This window comes from Neophocaena asiaeorientalis, unplaced genomic scaffold (genome assembly GCF_003031525.2).
Source record: "Neophocaena asiaeorientalis asiaeorientalis breed wild unplaced genomic scaffold, Neophocaena_asiaeorientalis_V1.1 scaffold91, whole genome shotgun sequence".
Lineage (NCBI taxonomy): Eukaryota > Metazoa > Chordata > Mammalia > Artiodactyla > Phocoenidae > Neophocaena > Neophocaena asiaeorientalis.
The window spans coordinates 723,805-737,801 of record NW_020173198.1 but is presented as its reverse complement, the minus strand read 5'-3'; the positions used below and the strand labels follow the sequence as shown (position 1 = coordinate 737,801).

At 42.4% G+C, this 13,997-nt stretch overlaps 1 pseudogene; it reads right to left on the bottom strand.

Moving 5' to 3' along the window:
• Positions 1 to 8,025: 8,025 nt before the first annotated feature.
• LOC112399323 (olfactory receptor 7A5-like) lies at positions 8,026 to 8,914 on the bottom strand (annotated as a pseudogene).
• Positions 8,915 to 13,997: the final 5,083 nt, after the last annotated feature.

Below are 13,997 nucleotides of genomic sequence, written 5' to 3'. Positions count from 1 at the left end.
GGTGGTGGAATGGGGAGTTCTCCTGGTGACTCTGTCTACCGCGTTGGAGAGAGGATAGAGAAGGGGTGTTTTCTCATTCCAACCTACAGCGAGGCTTCATTTCGGATCTGTGCACTCCCACCTCTGACTTCTGGGTTTTGGGGGCCTCTGTAGTCCAGTTCAAGGTCCAAAGGGAATGAGCTAGGTAACCCCAGCCATCCTTTCAAACTTGGGGTTATGTGGAGGCCCCAGACCTTGCAAGAGAGTAGCGGCCTCCGGGTAACTAGGTAGCGAGCACCTCTACGGTGTGACTGGTGGCCCAGGCTGAGGCCAAGCCTTTCCCACTGCGCCCATCAGAAAGTCTCAGCCCGTTAACGGGGACCCAGGGCCTGCTCGGGGTGGGGGGGGGGTGCGGGGGGATAGTAGTCAATAGCGTCACCTGTGCAAAAAGACCCGGACTGCTGCGCGTGGGGAGAGAGAGAGACAGAGGTACCACATGAAAAAAATATTAGATTAACCCCATTGCTGTTGGAAGCATAGCTGAAAAGTATGGTCAGAAGCCACTTTCCTGTCTTTTTTTTTTTTTCAATGATTTTGTGTGTGTGTGTGTGTGTTAGTCTCTGCTTTATAACAAAGTGAATCAGTTATACATATACATATGTTCCCATATCTCTTCCCTCTTGCGTCTCCCTCTCCCGTCTTTTTTATCTCCTGGTGCCCCCAAGAGCAAAGATTAATTTAAAGGCAAAGATGGAGTCCCTGTAAACTCACCTGTCCTCATTTACACCTTCCTTTTCTTTTGCAGTGCAGCAATTAAAAGTAAGTATAAAGCATGGTGATTTGGAGTTGCTTTGTGTGTGTCGGAATCACTGGTAAATTGTTGGCTGAGAGCAGTTCCTCCCCTTGCACTGTGAAAACACACTGAGTGCTTAAAGAGATTAGACCGAGAAATAATTTAATATCTTTTCTCTTAAAAAAAAAAAAAGAAGAAGCAGCAGCCATTTTGGCTCCATTAATGAAGGTAAACGTTCTATAAATTTGGAACTATCTAGCCTTGAAGCTGTAAGCCAACCATTTCTCAACGTCTAAATTCCATTCCGACTATTCCATTAACTGTATGAAATTGAGAAGTTGCAAAACATTTTTGAGGCCAGAAATCTGTTAAATTGCACTGCACGTTCTTGAATTCCTACCAGCCAAGCATCTGGCAGTAAATCTACAAAGAAGTAAAATGTGGAATATTTTAATTTTTCAGAGTTAGTGGTATGAATTATCTGGATCTGATGGTCCATGATAATACAGTTAAAATTACTGGGCCAGTGAGTACCCCAAATCCATTACTGTTCCCACAGAAAAATTAACCAGAATCAGCAGGAAGAATAATGCTCCTTTTACTTTGACAGCAGTACTTGAATTAATACTAGAAATAAGATTGTAAACAAAAGGTGAAATATTACAGCCATAACCCTGCCCTTATCCTCACCCTGACATTGACTCTGCCCCTAGAGCTGTGAACTTGAACCTCACCTTTAATCTCACCCTGACTCTGACGCTTATCCACTCTCACTTGATCTTGATTCTGACCGTGACAAACACCCTCACCCTCCCACTGTCCCTGACTTTCACCCTGACATTATCTCTCATTCTCTCACACTGATCCTGATGCTGAACTAGACCCTGAACTTTATCTGACCCTACTTTTCACCCTGACCCCGATTCTGACTTCTACTCTCACCCTGACTGACAGACATATCCTGTCCTAGACACTGACTCTGAAGTTGACTTTGACCCTGATACACATAAGTACCCTGCTCCTAAACCTGACTCTGACCCTCATGTCTGACTTATATTCTGACCCTTAACCTCACATAGTACATAACTCTGAGCCTTACCCTGACCCTGAAAGTTATAAGGACTCTCACCCTGACCCTCAGCCTGAGTCTGCTCTTGATGTGCTAATCCTGACTGATTCTTAACCTCGCCCTGACCCTGAACTACTTACTCACACTGATCCTGACTATTACACTGGCATGACACTCAACCTGACACTGACCCCAATTGTGACTTCATTATGGCCCTGCCCTACTCTGACGTTGATCCTACCCTGACCCTCACCACAACCCCGATTTTCACATTTCACAATGCCATTGAATCTTACTTGACATTCATACTGAACTTGACTGTCACACTCATCCTCACCTGACCCTGACCTTGACCCTCAGTTTGACCTAAACACTGATTATAACCATCACTCTGACCCTGAATTGTATACTCACTCTCACCTTGACTCTGACTCTCTCATTCTGACACCACCTCTATTCAATACCTCAATCTCACTTTTGTTACTCACTCTTACCTTGTGTCTGACTGTGACACTCACCCTGACTTTCATCCTGATACTCACTTAAACACTCTGTCTCATTCTCACCCTGACTCTGATTCTGTACCTGACCCTGACTCTCACTCCCACCTTTACCTTCAATTTCATCTTTACCCTGCCCCTGCCCCTAACATTGATGCTAACCCTACACCAGCACTCAACTTGACCCTCACCCTGGCCCTGCATCTCAGCCTCACCACGACTCTCATCATGACCATAAACTTGACCCTTACCTGACCCTGACCCTGACTCTTATACTCACTCTCCATTTACCCTGACTTGACCATTACCTTCTCCCTGAGCTTGACCTCACTCCTACTCTTCAATGACCCTTACACATACCTTCACTATGCCCTTGACACTGCCTTGAATCTGAAACTTATGCTTAACCTGAACCAGACTATCACCCTGACACGACCCTTCCCTCACCCTGGCCCGGGTTGGCACCGCACCCTCATCCTGACCCTGATCCCGGTACTGAAACTGACCTTGACCTCTTCCTGATCGTGACTCTGAACATTTGCCTCACACCCCTGACTGTTCTTCCTGACTCTGACACTAACCCCCATTCTGACCCTCACAGTGACGCTCAATCTGACCTTGAGCATGACGCTTACCTTCATCGAGACCCAGAAATTAGCATTGGCCTCACCCTGAACCTGACACTGATCTTTACCTTTAAATTTACCTGATTCTGACCTCTCTCCCTTTGCCTCCTGACCAACTGTGGTGCTTCTCCATGTGGCCTGTGTGGCATGACATGCCCCTCCTCTTGGGAGCTGTCACAAACTATCTTTTCAATGATAACTGTGCACTGACCTGTTTAAAACCTACATTTCAAAACATGCTCATCCTCACCCTCTACATGACCATCTCCCCAAATAGATTCTGATGTCCTTGTTCCCCTGAGCCTTACCTGAAATTGACCCTCCGGCTGACTTTGACCTTACCCTGAGCCTGACCCTGGTGATCTTCCCACACTGAAAGCAGCCTGACCTTGATCCTGATTCTGAAGCTGACCCTGCCCCAGACACTATTGTCGTATTAACTCTGAACTTTTACTGACCCTCACTCTGACCCTGACCCTGAACCTAGCCTTTACTTTTACCATAAGCCTGATGCTCACTCCATACTTATCCGGACCCTGGTCCTCACGCTGCCCTCAGCCCTGTCTATTCCTTGGTATGACCCTCACTCTGAGGCTGACCCTGAACTTAACACTTATCTTGCCGTTGACCCTGACGTTGACCCTTGCCATAACCCTCATCTTGACCCTCACCCTGACCATAAGTTTGATTTACTTACCCTCATGCTGAATCTGACCCTAGGGTGACTTTTGACTTAGATTCTCACCCTGACACCAAACGTGATACAGAGCTAATTCTGTCCCTGACACTGAGCATGACCTTCACCCTGAAGCTTACCCTAACTCTGACACTGATGCAATGTGGTCACCAATTTTGCTTATCATCATCACCCTAACCTGGAACCCGTCCCTCATGCTGACCTTGATCATCGCTCAACCTGACTCTGATATCAACCTCACCTTGGCCTACAACCTATCCTAATGCTAATCCCTCACTCTGACCCTTGCCCTCACTTCATTGCTAACCTCCACACTGACATTTAACCTGACTCTGACCTCATCCCAAAGTTCTCCTGAACCATGACCCTGAACCGCATTCTCACACCCATCTTGACCCTAATTCTCACCTTGACTCTCACCCTGACACTATAACTGATGCTGAAGCTCATCCTCATTCTGACCTTTACTCGATCCTCACACTCAGCTTACCATGATCCTGATCATGACTCTCAACCTTAACCTAACTCTGACCATCACCCTGACTTTGACCTTACCCTCACCCTGTCCCTGTGACTCTCACCTTAACTCCCATCCTGACTCTGACCTTCCAGCCGACCCTTACCCTTGCACAGACTATGACTCTGAACCTAACATTGACGATGACTGGGATCCTGGTGCTCACACAAATACGGATTCTGATTTTCACCCTCAAAATGACTCTGAACTGGTCCCACACACTGTCTCTGACCCTGATCATGACCATCACACTGACCCGGGCCCTTATGATGTTGACAATCAACCTGACCCTGACTGTGACCCTGACCCTGATCCTGAACCAAACCCTCACTCTACAATGAATCTCATCGTTATCTTGACTTTCACTTAATGCTTACCCTGACCCTGAGACTCACAGCCATGCTAGTCTTGACCATGACCCTTACTTACCCTTAGCTCTGTTCTAACACTACCCAGACCCTGATAATCATCAAGACCAAGATATCCCTCAGCAGGTGAATGGAAAAATAAACTATTATATCCATACAATGGAATATTGTTTGGTGGTTTAAAGAAAATGAGCTGTCAAACCATGAAAATACATGGCAGAACCTTAAATATGTATTGCTAAGTGAAAGAAGCCAATCTGAAAAGGCTACATGCTGCATGAGTCTAATTATGTGACATTCTGGGAAAGGTAAAACTATAGAGACAGTAAAAAGGTCCGTGGAAGGAAATGAGAGTCAAAGAGGGTTAACTAGATGAAGCACAGGGGATATTTTTTTAGCGTGATAAACCTATTCTGTATGCTACCGTTATGATGAAGACATTATGCATTCTTTGAAAATTCATAGAACTTTACAGCATGAAGAGTGAAACTTAAGTATGCAAATTTAAAGAAAAATAATTTGGCTATGTTTGAAGGATCCCAGGAGGGAATGCAGAATGTGACATGAGAGTCAAACTATTACAAATGTACAAGACAACCTCACTGTAGGGATGGGGGAATGAAATGTACTAACCTAAGTGACTTTGGAAATGATGGAATTGATAAGGCTAAGCCAGAAATAACTGCACACAGACACTGTGCTCTAGCTGATAAAGTTATTTCTCACAGATGTACTAGTTAATAATTCTGATACTGCTGTACATACACATTAGAATTGAACAATGAAGTAAATAGACTGTGGATGATGGGAGCTGGGTTTCTCAATGTTGGAGTGGGAATTTAGGGATAAGCAAGGGGGAAAGTTAGAATAATCTATGTAGTGGCTTAGAGTTAGAAATATCAGCAGGGATAGACTTGTAGGAGTGGTATCAGCATATGGCCAGTGGGGTAAGTTGTTCCTCTTTTCCCTCCCGCTTTTTAAACAACTAATTAGACATCCATAACTGAACAAAAGTGTCTCTGCACATTACATCAAGGAAGCCAGGAGGTTTCTAGCCCACCTGTGTACCTGAAAATAAACAAACAGGACCTCAGTAAGGGCTGTAGATCCAAGGGAGTCAGCAAACCCGCTCCACCCCCACTAGTCACAGCGGGGCAGGGGATGGAGGGGAGGAGAGCCTGGAGATTGCCAAACTGGGAAGAGACCAAGAGACCCTCTAGAGAGAGAGAATTTGTGGAAGTCCAGCCTGCCTGAGGGGGAATTTTAGCATGCTGTTGGAACAAGGTGAGGATGAGTTTGGAGGGGAGAGGGAGAAACTCGCCAAGGTGGCCCATCTCCCCAGGGTGACACTAACAAGGGACTGAGCTTTTGGCAGCAGTGGTGCTGACTCCTCCAACAGAGGAGGTGGAAAGCCATGACCCCTCCCATGGAGCTGGTGGAAAGCGGAAGTGATGAGTGACTGGTCCACTATCCCAGTTATGCGAATTGCAACTGGAGAAACCCATTTCTCTCCAGCAGCAACCGGATTCCTGAGGAGGGACCTCCGTGACTGAGGGGAGAGAGGAAGAAGGGAAGGAGAGAGATAAGAATATCAAGGGGCATTAAAGGTTCGTTTCCTGCTATCTGCTTCAGGACTTCAGCAGGAAGTCTGCCCACAAACCTGCTGGAGAACCTCACTCGAGGAGACACCCACCAACTGTGGGCACTCCAAGAACCCCAAGTGCTAAACCCATACCTCCTTCTACTCTGCTATCGCCTCCCAAGTGCATCTGCCGGAGTGAGCCCTAGTTGACACAGAGGGTGCTCAGATAACAGGCCAAGGTCTGGGGGGTGGGGGGGGAGTGGCAAGGGAGAAAATACAAACTTGAGCTATAGCACCACCTTCTGGAGTACAAAAGAAAGGATTCTAACAGCCGGCCTGGTGAATTGTAAGAGCCAAAGAAGACATAAAAGCTTACTTAGTTAAGGTTTCTGCTACTTCTAATGTGAAAGCAGAAGCGTGTACCTATAAACACTATTTTAAAATCCAAAAAGGGCTTCCCTGGTGGCGCAGTGGTTGAGAGTCCGCCTGCCGATGCAGGGGACACGGGTTCGTGCCCCGGTCCGGGAAGATCCCACATGCCGCGGAGCGGCTGGGCCCGTGAGCCATGGCCGCTGAGCCTGCGCGTCCGGAGCCTGTGCTGCGCAGCGGGAGAGGCCACAACAGTGAGAGGCCCGCGTACCGAAAAAAAATCAAAGAAATATGATAGACCTAGAGATTATCATAGTAAGTCAGACAGAGAAAGACAAGTATTACGATATCACTTATATGTGGAATCTAAAAAATAGTACAAGTGAACTTATTTACAAAACAGAAACAGACTCACAGACATAGAAAACAAACTTATGGTTACCCAAGGGGATGCATTTTACTGCATAGCACATACAGTATATTGAACTATATTCAATATCTTGTAACAACCTATAATGGAAAAGAATTTTAAAAGAATATAGATATCTACATATGTATAACCGAATCAATTTGCTATATACCTGAAACTAACAAAAAAATCAAGGAAATAGGCCATCATAAAAAGAAAATGATAATTTTCCAGCAGCTGAACACAAAGGCATGGAATATTGCAATCTAACTGATCAAGAATCCAAAATCTCTGTTACGAAGACATTCAATGAGCGACAAGAAAACTCAGAAGGACAATTCAATAAACACAGGAATAAAATTAATGAACAGAAAGAGTTCTTTACAAAAGAAATTGAAATTATTAAAAACTTGGATAAATGTATTTGATAATCATTATGCCAGTGAATCTGGTAGACAGTGTGGACATGGGCTTGAATAAGAGAATAGAATCTTAACGAGGAAAATCAAACCCTATGACCATGAGACACTAGCATTTCAAAGTCTATGTTTTCAGGGAGAACAAATAAGTCAGTGATATACAATGAATATTGGGCATAAAAGTGAAAAACTGTAGTCTCAGATCTTTCTGTGTTATAAAATTATATAAATTGTCTTGGTTGCCAAGTTTAGTTTCTCCATAGGAGTTGTGTAACTCATGGCTATTCTTTTAGTAAAATCAAACAAAAATTAGTGTGATCTACATCACTTGAGAATAAATTATTTTTAAGAAATCTAAGTAGTCCCATGAAATAAATGAGAATTGCCAAATATTTTAAGTCCAAGGTTGGGAATAAATTTGAGAGAATATGAGAATGACAAAGGGGAAATAACCCTGTTCATTGTCAGGGCAGGAAGCTTAATAAAGTGAGCTGTATAAATTGTAGAGAGAAGTTGAAATCAAAGAAATAGAAACTCTCGCAATAAAAAAGTAGCAAGTCCTACTTCCACACTCTGATAAAATAATTGGAAATTCTGGCTCACAGGCTTTGATCCTTGCAATCATGCGTACTTCTTCAGCCCTAGGACAATTGGTCTTTTATAGCTTCCTTCCCAAAGAGTCTTTTCAAAGCTGTTTTTATATGTCTTTGTTCTTCAAACTGTAGATGAAGGGGTTCAGCATGGACATGACCACAGTTTACATCACCAAGGCTGTTGCACTTGAATGTGAGCTGTGTGGAGAAGCAGAGCTTAAGTACATTCATAGACACATACAGTAAAAAAAGGAGACAACTGAGAGGTAAGATGGACAGATGGACAAGGCTTTATGCTTTCCCTGAAATTATGAGATTCCGTGTATGGAGGAAACTCTTTTAGAATATAAGTAAAGAACGTCAGCCGCGGGAACACCGCCCAGCAGTGCAGCTGCAAAATGTATCATCACGTTATTAAGAAAGTTGACAGAACAAGCAAGTTGACCACTTGACTGAGCTACAGAAAAAGTGGGGATATCCAAGTCTGCAAAGAAGGACAGCCCCAACATTACCAAGCTCTGTAGCAAGGAATTCATGGCACTCATGACCCAGGACACAAGAACCATCTGTCCCCAGAGCTGGAGGTTCATGGTGATGGTGTAGCGTAGCGGGTGAGAGATGGTTACAAAGTGCTCATAGGCCACCACAACCAGGAGAAAGTTGTCCAATCCTGCAAACAGTGGGAAACAATATATCTTCCTGCTGCAGATTTCAAGGGTTATAACTTTGCTGTGTGTCTGGATGTTCTGCATCATCTTCGGGATCCTGGTGGAGGTGAAACAGAAATCTGCAAAGGACACGTTGAAGAAGGACAGGTTGGTTGGGTGTGTGGAGGTGGAAGTCTAAGCTGATGGCCAGGATGATGAGCAGGCTTTCAGACACAGTGATCATGTACATGGAGAGGAAAAGCCAAAATGTGAGGGGCTGGAATTCTGGTTACTCTAAAAATCATAGAAGAAATTGTACAATTCCTGTAAGGTTCCCTGGTTCCATGTAGTGTAAGTGACTACGAGAAGTGAGAAAAACATCAGTAACATGTTTAATTTTCACCTACATTTACATTTTGCAGTCAAGAAATTGATTAATTTCAACAAATTGTCTATGGATCTTATCCCCTCTCTAGGATTCCTTGTACCATCTCTGTTTATGAATTTTTGTCCTACTTTCAGCTTTTTCCCAAGATGTTATGTGTCTTACAATTTTTATGTGAAATTCTTCCATGCATTTCATGCATTTGAGGAATATTAATTGAGTGATAACTCAATTTTCCAATAACTATCTAAGCCATGAATATAGGGCACTGAAAAACAAAACTCTCTACAATCCAATGATAGAGAAAGAATATAAGAAAATAAAAAATCATGTAATATGTCAAATGGTAAGCAGCGCTGTGATGAAAAATAATCAGTCATAAAGGAGACAGTAGGCAGGGAGTGTGATTTCTTTTACTGAGTGTTTAGGTAACACTGGCAAACAAGGTGACATTTGAGCACAGATTGCAAGGAAGACAGGGTTGGACCCAGGAAGTTATCTGAAGTGTGTGCCTAAGGGCAGGAATGGCCAGTGCAATTGCTCCAAGAAACGTGCTTGTTTCAGAAAAATCAAGGCTCCAAAGGAACCAGGTATGTCAGAGAGGTATGAGCAAGAAGGAGCATGATAGAAACAGTGTCAGAAAAATTTGAGGAACCAGGTGGTTTCCCTGCTGCTGCTGAAGCTAAGCTAGACAAGGTCCCTCATCCACTCCATGTTCCTCTTCCACATTATTAATTTTGTTGCAAGGACATCCTCTAAATTGATTGCCCCCTTAGTACCATCTGTTGGTTTATTTCTGGTCTCTGTAATGTAAAAGTCACCTTGGAATTATGAGGCCACGTACCCTGCCTTTAGGAATGTTCTCACTTCACAAGGTACACAAACACCCAAACACACACATACACACACGCACACAGAGAGATTGGACCATGGTCTCCTAGGCTGTTGCTACCATACCTTTCCCATTCCCAGCCTCACTGATTAGGCTAGGAGTAAATACAACTCACATCAGCCACAGATATTATCTTGCCTCTAAAGAATGAAGAAATGGTACCCAGAATTCCCAATTTAAAATCATCTTATGACAAGTAAATCTGGGCCTCCATATTAGTATGGCCATTTTCTGTCATGTACTAAAATTACATAACTAAATATATATATAACAGCTTATAGTTATAATGATGGATATCATTATCATAATTATATCATTATCAATTTGATGTTTCTCGGTGGGGACAGGTGGTCGCGGCATGCGGGATCCTCCCAGACCGGGGCATGAACCGCGTCCCCTGCATCGGCAGGCAGGCTCTCAACCACTGCGCCACCAGGGAAGCCCACCATTAATTATTTATGTGTTCAAATATTCCACTCTTGCCACATCTATTCAACATAGTATTGGAAGTCCTAGCCAGAGCAGTCAGGCAACAAAAAGTAATAAAAGGCATCCAAATTGAAAAGGAAGAAGTAAAACTGTCACTATTTGCATATGAAATGGTATTATATATAAAAAACCCTAAAGACTCCACCAAAACCTGTTAAAACTAATAAATGAATTCAGTAAAGTGGGATACAAAATCAATATACAGAAATCTGTTGCTTTTCTATACACTAATAACATATGAGAAAGAGAAATTCAGAAAACAATTCTATTTACATTTCATCAAAAAGGTAACATACCTAGAAATAAATTTATTCAAGGAGGTAAAAGGCCTTTACACTAAAAACTTTAAGACATTGATATAGAAGTTGAAGAAGATACAAATAAATGGAAAGGAATTCCATCCTCATGGATTGGAAGACTTAGCATTGTTTAAATATCCATACTAGCAAAAGCAATCTACAGATTTAATGCAATCTCTATCAAAATTCCAATGGTATTTTTCACAGAAATTGAGCTAAGAATCCTAAAATTTGTATGGAAACACAAAAGATCCCAAATAGTCAAAGCTATCTGAAGTAAGATAAAGAAAGCTGGAGACATCACACTCCCTGATTTCACACTATATTACAAACTATATTACAAAACAGTATGGTACGGACTTAAAAACAGGCACATAGATCAATGAAATGGAATAGAAATCCCTGAAATAAACCCATGCATATATGTCAATTAACTTATGACAAAGGAGCCAAGAATATACAATGGGGAAAGGGCAGTTTCTTCAATAAATCATGTTGGGAAAATTGGACAGCCAGGGACTTCCCCCGTAGTACAGTGGTTAAGAATCTGCCTGCCAATGCAGGGGACACGGGTTCTATCCCTGGTCCGGGAAGATCCCACATGCTGGGGAACAACTAAGCCCGTGTGCCACAACTACTGAAGCACAGGCCTAGAGCCTGTGCTCCACGACAAGAGAAGCCACCGCAATGAGAAGCCCACCCACTGCAACAAAGAGCAGCCCCCGCTAGCCACAACTAGAGAAAGACCACGCACAGCAACGAAGACCCAACACAGCCCAAAATATATTAATTAATTAATTAATTTAAAAAATTGGACAGCCATATGCAAAAGAATGAACCTGGACACCTACCTTACACAATACACCAATCCCACTCAAAATGGATAAAGACTTGAATGTAAGACCTGAAACCAAAGAACTCCTAGGAGGAAACAAAGGCAGTAAGCTCTTTGACATCAGTCGTGGTGGTGATTTTTTGGATTTGACACCAAAAGAAAGGTAACAAAAGCAAAAATAAACAAGTGGGCCAATATCAAACTAAAAGGCTTCTGCACAGCAAAGGAAACCATCAACAAAATGAAAGACATCCTACTGAATGGATGAAAATATTTGCAACTTGTGTATTTGATAAAGGGCTAATATCCAAAATACATAAAGAACTCATACAACTCCATTCTCTCACTGCTGTGGCCTCTCCGGTTGTGGAGCACAGGCTCCGGACGCGCAGGCTCAGCGGCCATGGCTCACGGGCCCAGCCGCTCCGCGGCATGCGGGATCCTCCCAGACCGGGGCATGAACCGCGTCCCCTGCATCGGCAGGCAGGCTCTCAACCACTGCGCCACCAGGGAAGCCCACCATTAATTATTTATGTGTTCAAATATTCCACTCTTGCCACATCTATTCAACATAGTATTGGAAGTCCTAGCCAGAGCAGTCAGGCAACAAAAAGTAATAAAAGGCATCCAAATTGAAAAGGAAGAAGTAAAACTGTCACTATTTGCATATGAAATGGTATTATATATAAAAAACCCTAAAGACTCCACCAAAACCTGTTAAAACTAATAAATGAATTCAGTAAAGTGGGATACAAAATCAATATACAGAAATCTGTTGCTTTTCTATACACTAATAACATATGAGAAAGAGAAATTCAGAAAACAATTCTATTTACATTTCATCAAAAAGGTAACATACCTAGAAATAAATTTATTCAAGGAGGTAAAAGGCCTTTACACTAAAAACTTTAAGACATTGATATAGAAGTTGAAGAAGATACAAATAAATGGAAAGGAATTCCATCCTCATGGATTGGAAGACTTAGCATTGTTTAAATATCCATACTAGCAAAAGCAATCTACAGATTTAATGCAATCTCTATCAAAATTCCAATGGTATTTTTCACAGAAATTGAGCTAAGAATCCTAAAATTTGTATGGAAACACAAAAGATCCCAAATAGTCAAAGCTATCTGAAGTAAGATAAAGAAAGCTGGAGACATCACACTCCCTGATTTCACACTATATTACAAACTATATTACAAAACAGTATGGTACGGACTTAAAAACAGGCACATAGATCAATGAAATGGAATAGAAATCCCTGAAATAAACCCATGCATATATGTCAATTAACTTATGACAAAGGAGCCAAGAATATACAATGGGGAAAGGGCAGTTTCTTCAATAAATCATGTTGGGAAAATTGGACAGCCAGGGACTTCCCCCGTAGTACAGTGGTTAAGAATCTGCCTGCCAATGCAGGGGACACGGGTTCTATCCCTGGTCCGGGAAGATCCCACATGCTGGGGAACAACTAAGCCCGTGTGCCACAACTACTGAGCCTGTGCTTTAGAGCCTGTGAGCCACAACTACTGAGCCCATGTGCCACAACTACTGAAGCACATGCCTAGAGCCTGTGCTCCACGACAAGAGAAGCCACCGCAATGAGAAGCCCACACACTGCAACAAAGAGCAGCCCCCGCTAGCCACAACTAGAGAAAGACCACGCACAGCAACGAAGACCCAACACAGCCCAAAATATATTAATTAATTAATTAATTTAAAAAATTGGACAGCCATATGCAAAAGAATGAACCTGGACACCTACCTTACACAATACACCAATCCCACTCAAAATGGATAAAGACTTGAATGTAAGACCTGAAACCAAAGAACTCCTAGGAGGAAACAAAGGCAGTAAGCTCTTTGACATCAGTCGTGGTGGTGATTTTTTGGATTTGACACCAAAAGAAAGGTAACAAAAGCAAAAATAAACAAGTGGGCCAATATCAAACTAAAAGGCTTCTGCACAGCAAAGGAAACCATCAACAAAATGAAAGACATCCTACTGAATGGATGAAAATATTTGCAACTTGTGTATTTGATAAAGGGCTAATATCCAAAATACATAAAGAACTCATACAACTCCATATTAAAAACAAAAGAAAACAAAAAACCAATCCTATTAAGAAATGGACAGAGAAACCGAATTGACAGTTTTCCAAAGAAAACATACAAATGGCCAACAAGCACATGAGAAAGTGCTCAATATCACTAATCATAAGGGAAATGCAAATCAAAATCACAATGAGATATCACTTCATGCCTGTGAAAATGTCTGTCATCCCAAAGAGAAGAGATAACAAGTGTTAGTGAAGATGGAACCCTTGTGTATTGTTGCTGGGAATGGAGGTTTGTATAGCTACTATGGAGAAAAAAAATGGATGTTTCTCAAAAAATTAAAATTAGAACGACCATGTGACCCAGCAACCATACTTCTGGGTATATATTCCCATGTTAGCTGCAGCATTATTCACGATAGCAAGATATAAATACAACTTCAGGGTATGTCAATTGATGAATGAA